Genomic DNA, 12,111 nt, shown 5'->3' with positions numbered 1-12,111 from the left:
AGGAGAGCAAGAAGAAGAAGAAGAAGAAGAAGAAGAAGCAGTCAGTTTACAGTGGTGGGGTAACAGCAGAAAAAGGGCTTGGCTCAACCATACTGCAAAGTGACACACTGGAATGGATGGGGAACAGATGGTCTGCAATCTTGTGATGTTCCTTGTGAAAGGCACAATACAAACTAGGATTTAACTGTTTCTGCTTTTTCAACCTGCATAGCTCTGCGTAAAAGTTTGTGCTCTTATTAACGGCTCTGTTGTGGTGTGAAATTTTGTATATAAGTTGATAAATATGTTGTGTGTCTTTAATTGTAACATAGACAAAACAAATGTAATGTTGGCGTTTCATTGGTGAGAAGCTTTCATGTTTAACTCTTTCAGGGCTGATGTCGACTTTTGTCAAAATTCAGGGGTAAACTGTGACAAAACTCGTCGTTACGTTTTAGTTCAACTCTCTTTGCTAGAAGGACTGTTACATAGCTTTGTTGATTTTACTTTGATTCCCTATGCGTGCACGAGTAGCGAAGAACAAACAACCCCTAAAATGGCATCGACATCTGACGAGAGACCAAAGCGAATGTGCAAAGCAAAATATTCCATGGATGTTTTATGTAATTCCGTTAAATAGGACTCTGACTTGTCGAACTCTGAGTTTGATGCAAGTGATCTGGAGATGGATATCGAAAACGAAAGTGAGGTACCAGCATCATCTGATCGGTCCCCAGCTTATCGTGGCGCTGAACACTTTCGTGTAGCTGATGTGCCTACAGCAGCGTTCACCTGGGAGGACCAAGACTTATGATGACAAGAGGTACAAACCAGATTGCGTCACTCTGCGACCGCCACCCACCTGCTGTGTGAAGACAACCAGGCTGCTAGCCCACTGTGCATTCCTGCTGGCTATCGAGGTGCCCCTGCACAGCCACTGCTGCCAGAGATGCCGAACAGGTGGCAACAACAGCCACAGCACATAGCAACAGACATTTTATGTTGACTTATGTGTGAAACCATTGCTTTGCATGCTTTTCAAAAAACTGAGTTTTTTGGAAAAAATATTCAGCCCTCAAAGAGTTAAAGAACCATCCCCAAGTCTCTAGGACTGGCTGAGGAATTTTATGGCAGAGATGGGGAATGTGCTAAAAACCAGTTTGCCAAGTGATTCCCAGCAGGACAGGAAGGCCACCTAGCTGGCAAGCTTTAGTCAAGAAATGTGTTTTTGGGGGCAGATTTGAAAATAAAGCAATTAGAAGAAGTCTACTGGTCTAAAGTTCACTGTTAGGGATTGGTTTGAATTAGAAGCCATTCTGTACCACGACACCCTATTGGCTTTAGAATTTGAACAGAGAATGTATAAATTTGGTTGCTTTACACCATCACCATGAAGGAGCATCTCTCACACCATTACCATGAAAAGGACAACACTCTGAAGAGCACAGCTTGGCAGCCATATTGAGACAGGCATGAGGCCTGTCCTGAAGAAAGCTAGAAATGATGACTTCACTAAAGACATTTAAAGAGAACAACAAGTCTGTGTGCCGCCTGAAACTACACGTCGGCATTTATCAGGCTGTATGGCTGCCACTATTCACTTGTACTTTGCATATTGTTATATATATATATATATATATATATATATATATATATATATATATATATATATATATATATATATATATATATACAGTGGTATGGAAAGTATTCAGACCTCCTTCAATTTTTCACTCTTTGTTATATTGCAGCCATTTGCTAAAATCATTTAAATTAATTTTCTTCCTCATTAATGTACACACAGCACCCCATATTGACAGACAAAAAAAAAGAATTTTTGAAATTGTTGCAGATTTATTAAAAAAGAAAAACTGAAATATCACAAGTATTAAGACCCTTTGCTCAGTATTTAGTAGAAGCCCCCTTTTGAGCTAATACAGCCAGGAGTCTTCTTGGGAAAGATGCAACAAGTTTTTCACACCTGGATTTGGGGATCCTCTGCCATTCCTCCTTGCAGATCCTCTCCAGTTCTGTCAGGTTGGATGGTAAACGTTGGTGGACAGCCATTTTTAGGTCTCTCCAGAGATGCTCAATTGGGTTTAAGTCAGGGCTCTGGCTGGGCCATTCAAGAACAGTCCCAGAGTTGTTGTTATTTTAGCTGTGTGCTTAGGGTCATTGTCTTGTTGGTCTCATCAGACCAGAGAATCTTATTTCTCACCATCTCAGAGTCCTTCAGGTGTCTTTTAGCAAACTCCAAGATATAACTTTTTGGCCTTAATTCTAAGTGGTATGTGTGGAGACAACCAGGCACTGCTCATCACTTGTCCAATGCAGTCCCCACAGTGAAGCATGGCGGTGGCAGCATCAAGCTGTGGGGGTGTTTTTCAGCTGCAGGGACAGGACGACTGGTTGCAATCGAGGGAGAGATGAATGCGGCCAAGTACAGGGATATCCTGGACAAAAACCTTCTCCAGAGTGCTAAGGACCTCAGCCTGGGCCGAAGGTTTACCTTCCAACAAGACAATGACCCTAAGCACACAGCTAAAATAACGAAGGAGTGGCTTCACAACAACTCTGTGACTGTTCTTGAATGGCCCAGCCAGAGCCCTGACTTAAACCCAATTGCGCATCTCTGGAGAGACCTAAAAATGGCTGTCCACTAACGTTTACCATCCAACCTGACAGAACTGGAGAGGATCTGCAAGGAGGAATGGCAGAGGATCCCCAAATCCAGGTGTGAAAAACTTGTTGCATCTTTCCCAAGAAGACTCCTGGCTGTATGAGCTCAAAAGGGGGCTTCTACTAAATACTGAGCAAAGGGTCTGAATACTTAGGACCATGTGATATTTCAATTTATCTTTTTTAATAAATCTGCAACAATTTCAAAAATTCCTTTTTTAGTCTGTCAATATGGGGTGCTGTGTGTACATTAATGAGGGAAAAAATTAATTTAAATGATTTTAGCAAATGACTGCAATATAACAAAGGGTGAAAAATTAAAGGGGGTCTGAATACTTTCCGTACCCACTGATATATATAATCGACCAAGTCGCCCGACCATGGGGTACACACAATGGAGCCCCGCCCGCCAACTCTAACCCTCTTCCCACGCCCACCCTCGCTCTCGAGGCATACGCACTGCCTGCTCATGTGCCCACCCCAACACCTCACCAAACGCCGCCTCAGTCGCTTTGGTCTCTGCTACAGTCCACATGCATCTCTGAGCCACGTTGACTTTTCGTTGTTCTTTTCGGTTTCCGGCTGCTTTGCTTTGCTAACAGGTCTCTCTCATTGCTGCCGTCTTTGTTTTGTCCCCGCAAGTTTCTGTTCTCCCTGTTGTTTCTATGCCCCTTCTATTTTTCCTTTGTTAGACCGACACCAAACCTGAAGTGATGGCTGCCGCCCTATCGCGATGCTGAATAGGGGATTGCCGAACTGTGTCTTTCAGGAAGTGTTCACCCATCAATGAATAATTATGTGGCGTATGCTACGCCTCCAGTCAGCTAGTTTATGAATATTATTGATAACACTGGTCAACAAGCATTTTGCTACTGGGATTCTTTCATATGTACTTTAACAAATTTCACTTGCTGACTCCAAGTCTGAAAACCGTTTTCGTCCAGCACGTCCCATTTTTTAGTTATGATGTTCCAGGTCTTGGACAACTAGCGTGACTGGACAGCAAAGGCGATGTATTTCAGCATTTAAGAAATAAGTTTGGTCTCGAGAAAAGTGAAGCCAAAATGAAGGAAGGTGTTTTTGTTGGCCCTGAAATATGTGAATTGATGCTTGACGATGAGTTCAAAAGGAAACTGAAGCCCACTGAGACAGCACCCTCATTCGTGCAGGTTGTCCAGAATTTTCTTGACAGTCACAGAGCAGAGGATTATACTGAGCTTGTGGAGAACCTGCTGAAAGAATACTAGCTTACGGGAGCCAGAATGTCACTGAAGATGCATTTTTGACATTCCCATCTCGACTTTTTTCCGCCAAATCTACGCGATATCAGAGATGAGCACTGGGAAATATTTCATCAAGATATAAAGGTGATGGAAAACCGACATCGGGAAAAATTCACTCTGAGCATGATGGGTGACTACCATTGGTTCTTGCAAAGAGAGAGACGGATGTGCAGTACAAGCGCAAAAGCGAGGGCCTCAGACAATTTTGAGCACGCTGACCTCGCTTTTATATTGAGGTAAATTGACATAAATATGCTTTAATGTGTCTCTGGTATCGTCTTCTGGTTTGTTTGGTGGAAGGGAAGGGAAGGTGGGGAGAAGTTATAAAGTACAATACCTTATAAACAGTAGTAAGTCTATGGGATTTGAGGCATTCTGACAAAAGCTACATATTAACTCTTTCAGGGCTGATGTCGACTTTTGTCAAAATTCAGGGGTTGAGGACGGTAATCAGCTGTAAAGTGCAACAAAACTCGCCCTTTATGTTTTAGTTCAACTCTCTTTGCTAGAAGGAAAGTTACATAGCATTGTTGATTCAACCGTGATTCCCTATGCATGCATGAGTAGTAAAAAGCATACAACCTCTAAAATGGCATCGACATCTGGCGATAGACCAAAGCAAGATACGTTTTACAAGATGGACGTTTAACATAATTTCATTGAATGGGACTCTGACTTATTGGACTCCGAGTTTGATGCAAGTGATCTGGAGATGGATATCGAAAACAAAAATGAGGTACCAGCCTTATCTGATCAATCCCCAGCTGACCGTGGTGCTGAACACTTTTGTGTAGCGTTCGCCTGGGAGGACCACCACTTATGATGATAAGAGGTACAAACCATATTGTGTCACAATGCGACTGCCACCGCCACCCACCCTACTGTGCGAAGACAGCCAGGCAGCTGGGCCACCCTGCATTCCTGCTGACCATCGAGGTGCCCCCAGACAGTCACTGCCACCAGAGATGCCGAACATGTGCCAACAGCAACCACAGATGTTTTATGTTGATTTATGTTTGAAACCATTGCTTTGTGTGCTTTTCAGAAAACGGAGTTTTTTGGAAAAAATATTCAGCCCTCCAAGAGTTAAAGAATACAAAAGGGGAAAGCAGAGTAATATAGAACTCTACCACGAGAAAATAGGCATTATACATGCACTGTCTTTCAAATATAATAATTATAATAATTATATTTATATAGCTTTTTCTAACTACTCAAAACACTTTGCATAGACAGTGGGGAGCCACTTCAACCACCTCTAATGTGCAACACCCACCTGGATGATGAGACGGCAGCCATTCTTGCTCCAGTATGCTCACAACACCTCAGCTATTAGGTGGTAAAGCGGTGAGAGAGATAGCCAACTAGAGACAGGGGATGATTAGGGTGCCAGAATGACCAGCCGTGGTGGGCAGTTCAGCCAGGACGTTGAGGGACACCCTACACTTTTTTTGAAAGATGCTCGGCGGTCTTTAATGACTACACAGACTCAGGAGGACCTCGGTTTTACATCTCATCCAAGTGAAGGCTTCAGTTTTAACAGCACAGTGTCTGTGTCATTGTACTGGGGCATTGGGATCCACACACAGACCACAGGGTAGTGCCCCTGATTGCCTCATCAAAGCCTCTTGCATGTTTTCAGAGCTTCCCTTTCAATCTCCTATCAGTCAGATTTAAAGACTTCATGTCCGTTCCATCCCACCGTCCACCCCATTTGCCAGGACAGCCTGTTTTGTGAGAACAGTCTGCCCAGTTAGGGGCGGCTTGTCATCTAACATTCTCAGGTGGGATTCCACTGAAATTATTTTTTTTTTCAAATTAAATTATTACTCCACAGGTGCCCAGAGATGAACATGAAACAGGACTTTGGTGGGCAGTGATGCCAGTTACAATACAATACAATTTATTTTTGTGTAGCCTAAAAATCACACAAGAAGTGCCGCAATGGGCTTTAACAGACCCTGCCTCTTGACAGCCCCCCAGCCTTGACTCTCTAAGAAGACGAGGAAAACTCCCAAAAAACCTGCAACTGCGTGCAACTGATCATTTTGTGTGGCGTCTCCCCAACAACGGATTTTATGTGCGCTGCCGCGACTACTCAATCAGCACTCTCCCCAGCAATGGTGTCCTTTATATCTTATCATGCGCGGCCGTGGCAAGGCCATTCACTGTGTGCGCGTCCACGTGCCGAGCGCATGGGCGGGGCACGGTACAATGTGCGGCGCGGCCCGCGCACGCGCACTTCACCAGAAGACACACGGACACCTGAAAACACATGGGGGTTTTATTAAAGAGGATGATATATATATATATGACATTCGTAGTCTGAATCACAATCTGATTGTATGGGTGCAAGTCAGTTGCGAGAAGCAGATCATAGAATGGTTGAATAGTTTACTGTCAAATAATGCAAATAGTACGCGGCACGTGTTTCGCCCTAATTCTGGGCTCATCAGGCGCACACACTCACTGCACCCACTCTCGGGAATCGAACCTCGGATGGCAGCGTTTCGCCACGGCGTGCGGTTCGTTTATTTGACAGCATGTACATCGGGGTAATTACATTCATGGCATTCGTCGTCTGAATCACAATCTGATTGTATGGGGTGGTTACCTACCAGGTAACGCTTGTGATTGGTCTGAAAGTCGGCAGACATCCGCCACGGTGCCCTCTTTCAGTTGCCAGTTGCATTATTTGACAGTAAACTATTCAGCCATTCTATGATCTGCTTCTATATATATATATATATAGTTTTTGCTTATAGTTCTATCTGTCTCTTTTCTTGTTTCAGACATGGTAGTACAGTGATTAGTGCTGCTGCTTAGTAGGTCAGAACTCATTTATGGCCAGCATAATTGGCAAACACTTCCCTGTGTCACGAAATATCACACTGCACCATCATAATTGACTCAGAGTCCCTCCATCTCCTTTGACAACAGAAGGAGACACCACCCAGCCCCAAACCCCAAACACAACCTTACATTCACAAGTCCCAGAAGCAAATAAATGGTTTACTATAACCAAATTGTACAAAAGTCTGAGCCCGCTGTCAGGTTTTGCACGCGCACCTGTTAGTTCTGTGCCCGATACGCAGAAACGCTGTGCTTCCCAAACTCTGCACGTTGCCGCATTTGTTTGACTGTTTGTTGACTTTGTGCGCACCTTTTTGATGTAAGTAATTCGGTTTGTTGTTAACTTTACTAGAAATATAGCAATTTTTCAGCAAGTAATGATAAAGCTCTTAACAATATTTTGCTAACGTGTTCAAACAACCTGTAAGAGCCAATCATAGAAAGTTAAAGCTTTGAGTTAAACAGTTTTTGCTTAACTTGAATAGAATCTAAATTTCTTTCATAGCCAAAGACAATGGTATGATCTTTTCCCCCTGTAAGTTAATAAGAGATAGAACTTTCGTGCTATAACTGAGATACAGAGTGTTAATCGAGTCAGTTGTTGTTTAGAACAGGTAAGTCCTGTAAGCGGGGACTTCAAAGACCAATTTTCAGCATAGAATATGGTTAGGCATACAGTTTTCTGACTGTTAGGAAATGGTTCAGAAACGTTTTGAAGTCATTTGTAACGACTTGAAATGTAACAAGATTTAAGCTTTGAACAGAAATTTTCTTAACAAGAACTTTTACTTTTTACGTTTTCTATTTCAACTTCATATTCATTGTGTGAACTGTTTCACTTTGACTTTTAACTAAAACTTTTAAAAACGAAGATATTTTATCGGTGGAATCGTTTCAGCGCGTTAGACTTCTGTTGAATCCCATTTTATGCTAGAGCTGCAGAACTTTGGTAATTTTGGAAAAACGCAGCTACGAAACCCTTATGTCAAAGTGTGTTCAGTTTAATGTTTAAAACTGTATAAAGGTACGTTCAGAAATGCTTTTTCTTTATTAATATATAAGAGCTTCTATAATACAGACATGGAAATCGCTGTTTAAGTAGTAACTCGTTCGTGTCTGTACTGCGCTAACGCATTTCCTAATTTCTATTCAGTGCCTTTACCAACGGCGAGAAGTCATAGCGCTCTGTTAATTTCTGCCGCCATCTACTGACCTTTTTGGGTATTACTTGTTTTTTAGCATACTATGGGCTTTCATTTGCGATAGTTACCTAATGTTATCGTATTTGTTCTGTTTCAGAAACCACGCACACTTTTATTGGCAAATAAATATTCAGCTTTACAAAACCATTGCAACGAATCCTTCCTTTGAAACGTTCAGCAGTTAATCGAGTCATTCTACATTAGTTCTGGTCTGCTTCGTCCTTCTTACCGGGGAATGGGATTCAGTGCCACATACACACCAGTTTGATGCACGCACTTTTTAACAGAAATACCTTTGTAAAGGCTTCTTTCAATATAATACAAACACAAGTATTCTCTTTTCTCTGTTTTCTCTCTTTTCCTTCCTCCTCTCCTCCCAAGCGAGCTTTAACAATACAACCTCAAATCCGATAAAGTTGGGACAGTATGGAAAATGCAAATAAAATAAGCAAATACAGAGATTCTAAAATGTTCTTTGACTTTTATTTCATTGCAGACAGAATGAACTGAAGATATTTCATGTTTTGTCTGGTCAACTTCATTTCATTTGTTAATATACTCTGGCAGACAGCCAAAGTCCTTGCCCGGCTGAGACACCCTGACCATGGAAGGACCAGGGGAGAGAGTATTTCCAGGACAGTTTTCTCCCCCCTGGGCCGACAGAGGGCAGACCCCTTAGTTTAAAGCGGAGCCACGGGCCATGAGCATTGGAGCTCAACCATGTTGGGGCCCTTGTCCACCACCAGGGGGCGCATGGACATTTCCAGGGCCTTATTTGGCCACACTTCAAGAAGCTCGTTGGGCACCTGGAGTCATTCCGGGTGTCCTATAAAGGGAGCCAGTCACCACCACTCAAGGGCCAGAGTCAAGAGGAGGAGGACAAAGCCTGAGGAGGAGTGGAGGCAGATGGACTGGTGGCAAGAAGGGACTGGACTGTGCTGAGGTGATTTGTGCACTGAACTATGCAAATAAACCATATGCTGTGCCCTGCCTGCCTGCCTGCCTGTGTCAGGGTTAGGGTGGCTGTACGAGCCACGGGCTTCACAATACATCCATTCCTGCATTTCAGGCCTGCAACTGATTCCAAAAGGATGCACTCAGCACTTTGCAATATCGTCATTCCTTCTCACAACACTCCAAGGATGTTTTGACACTGAGGATACCAAGTTGTGAAGCGCTTCACTTGTTATTTTGTCCCATTCTTCCTGCAAACACGTGTTACAGGTGTGTAACAGTATGGGGTCGTCGTTGTCACAGTTTTCATTTCAAAATTCTCCACACGTTCTCTGTTGGGGACAGATGAGGACTTAGACAGGCCAGTCCAGTATCCGGACCCTCTTTTTCCACAGTCACGCCTTTGTAACGTGTGCACAATGTGATTTTCCATTGTCTCGTTGAAAGATGCATGGACGTCCCTATAAAAGATGTCATCTTGAAGGCAGCACACGTTGCTCTAAAATCTCAATGTACTTTTCTGGATGAATGCTGCCATCACAGAAGTGCCAAGGGCACTGACACAACCCCCATACCATGACAGACCCTGCAGGCTTTCAGACTTATTGCTGGGTGATCTTTGTCATCTTTGGTCTGAAGCACATGGCATCCATTTCTTCTGAAAACGATCTGGAATCCTGACCCGTCTGACCACAATACACGTTTGTTTCCACTGTGTGATGGTCCATCCCAGATGCTGTAGATGCCCAGAGAAGTCGATGTCACTTCTGGACATGACTAACATAAGACTTCCTTTTTGCACAGTAAAGGTGGAAGTGGCATTTGTGAATGTGTTGACAAAGTTTTGCCAAAGTAATCAGGCCTTGTCCATGAGGTCATACAGGGTAGGATTCAAAAGTAATGAGCCTTTGTTAAAAAAAAAGACAAATTTATTGAGCAAATCGGCACAACTAATTAATAGTCTTCAAAATAGGCACCTCCTGCATCAATACACTTTTGTAGGCGGCTTTTCCATGACTCCAAGGCGTGTTCCGGGATGGTTGCAAGGGCTGCCTTGACATTTGCTTGGATGTCCACGATCGAGTCGAAGCGTTTTCCTTTCAGCGCTGATTTTAAGTGCGGAAACAAGAAGAAGTCAGAAGGCGACACGTCCGGACTGTAGGGAGGCTGGGGGACCACCGGAACGTTCACCCGGGCCAGGTAGGCGCTCACGATGAAGGCGGTGTGGCTGGGCGCGTTATCGTGGTGAAGCTTCCAGCTGTCCTTAATGTCCCTTCGCTTGCGCGCGACGTTTCTTTTCAGCCTTTTCAGGACTTCCAAGTAGTAAGCAGCATTCACGGTCTGTCCTTGCGGGACAAACTCGTAGTGGATGATCCCCTTCACTCCGAAGAACTTGATCGCGTACCGTTGCTCTAACGAACTTTCCATTCCGCCGTGTAACGCACTACCGCACAGGGGTTCCCGTCAAGGCCGAGCTTTCGGAGCGGTAGGAGCTCCGTTGCGTTGTGAAGCCAACACCCACCGTCGCCGTCGCTGGCAAGTGGGGCGCGCGGCGAGGTACGTTCGCGTCAGAACAAAATGAGGCTCATTACTTTTGAATCCTACCCTGTATCAGCCATGAATGAGTGACGCTTCTTGATGCAGTGCCAGCCGTCTGAAGGATCAGAGATCGCAGGTGTTCAGTTTGCGCCCTTTTCCAATTATGTACTGGAGTTCCTCCGGATTCCTTTCAATCGTTCAATAATATTATGAACTGTAGAGGGAGAAATATTCAGACCCCTTACAATCCAACATTGTTTTCAAACATTTCAATCGTTTTCTCACACATTTGTTGCCAAACTGGAGACCATCTGCCCATCTTTGCTCCTCAAAGCCTTTCGTGGGTACCACATCAGGATTACACTCATTATTTGACCTCACTACTGGCCCTAATTGGAATGAGTTGCAGTTGTAGATATCCATCCATCATCCAACCCGCTATACAGGTCACAGGGGTCTGCTGGAGGACAGGGTGCAAGGCAGGAAACAAACCCCGGGCAGGGTGCCAGCCCACCGCAGGGCACACACAAACCAGGCACAATGTAGGATCACCAATCCACCTAAGGCATGTCTTTGGACTGTGGGAGGAAACCCATGCAGACACGGGGAGAACATGCAAACTCCACGCAGGGAGGACCCAGGAAGCGAACCCGGGTCTCCTAACTGCGAGGCAGTAGTGCTACCACTGCGCCACCGTGCCACCTTGGATAGATATTAACAAATGGAATGAAGTTGAGCAGAAAAAACATGAAATATCTTCGGTTCATTCTGTCTGCAATGAAGTAAAACTCAAATTAAATTTGCATTTTCCATACTGTCCCAACTTTTTCTGATTTGGAGTTGTAAATAATCAAAATTCTTTACATTTATATCACGGTTTTCTCACTACTCAAAGTGCTTTACATATAGTGAGTGGAGAGCCACTTCAGCCACCACCAATGGGAAGCATTATGGAAAAGTAGAGGACAGTGGGTGACTGCCAGCTATGGGCAAAGTTCGCCCCCCACCCTCCCCAACCCATACCCTGGGTATCAGCATCCCGTCTGGCGAACTCCAGTATGACCACATTGGCGGTTCTTGATCCCATGGGGCTGCTCTGTTGGGTTCTGCGGGGGCAGCCAGGGGGAACTGTTGGATATCGATGACACAAGGACCGTTGTTCTCCTGTCTGACCCAGAAGTGTTTTCCCAATCCCCGGGGGCAATAGATTGTGCACCAGAAGCACTCTCAGGTCAGGCTTTAAAGAACAGCTCTGCACTTGACCTGGGGAGTTGGAGTCAGGACAGTGTTATGTCCAGAATTGAACCCGGTGTTTCTTTAGGAGGTTTGTACGTAGTTGATTTCATAAAAGACAAAGGGCAGGATGGGAATAAAGTGGGTGTGGTGAACTGGTGGTTTGTGAGAAAGCGGAGGTTGAAATTAAAGACAGAAAACGTTTGGGCAAAACCTGTGTGTGAGTTTTTGTGTCTGGATACAACAGAGAGGACAATACGAGGCTATGAAAAGGTGGAAGAGAAAAGAAATTAAAAAATGGATTGGAAAGGATCAAACTGTGTACTGCCAAGGTGCTGTTTGCTGGTAAAAATAACTTTTGGTAGAACACGGGGCTATCCTGGTGTAGT

The 12,111-nt window shown here is 44.3% G+C and overlaps 1 protein-coding gene across 3 annotated transcripts in view; it reads right to left on the bottom strand.

The window, feature by feature from the left end:
• The window catches only part of LOC120526305 (CMRF35-like molecule 3), a 60,564-nt gene that overhangs the window by 13,624 nt on the left and 34,829 nt on the right, over positions 1-12,111 (bottom strand). The gene's annotated exons all lie outside the window — the stretch shown is intronic.

This window comes from Polypterus senegalus, chromosome 3, assembly GCF_016835505.1.
Source record: "Polypterus senegalus isolate Bchr_013 chromosome 3, ASM1683550v1, whole genome shotgun sequence".
NCBI lineage: Eukaryota > Metazoa > Chordata > Cladistia > Polypteriformes > Polypteridae > Polypterus > Polypterus senegalus.
This window is presented reverse-complemented; position numbering and strand designations above follow the sequence as displayed.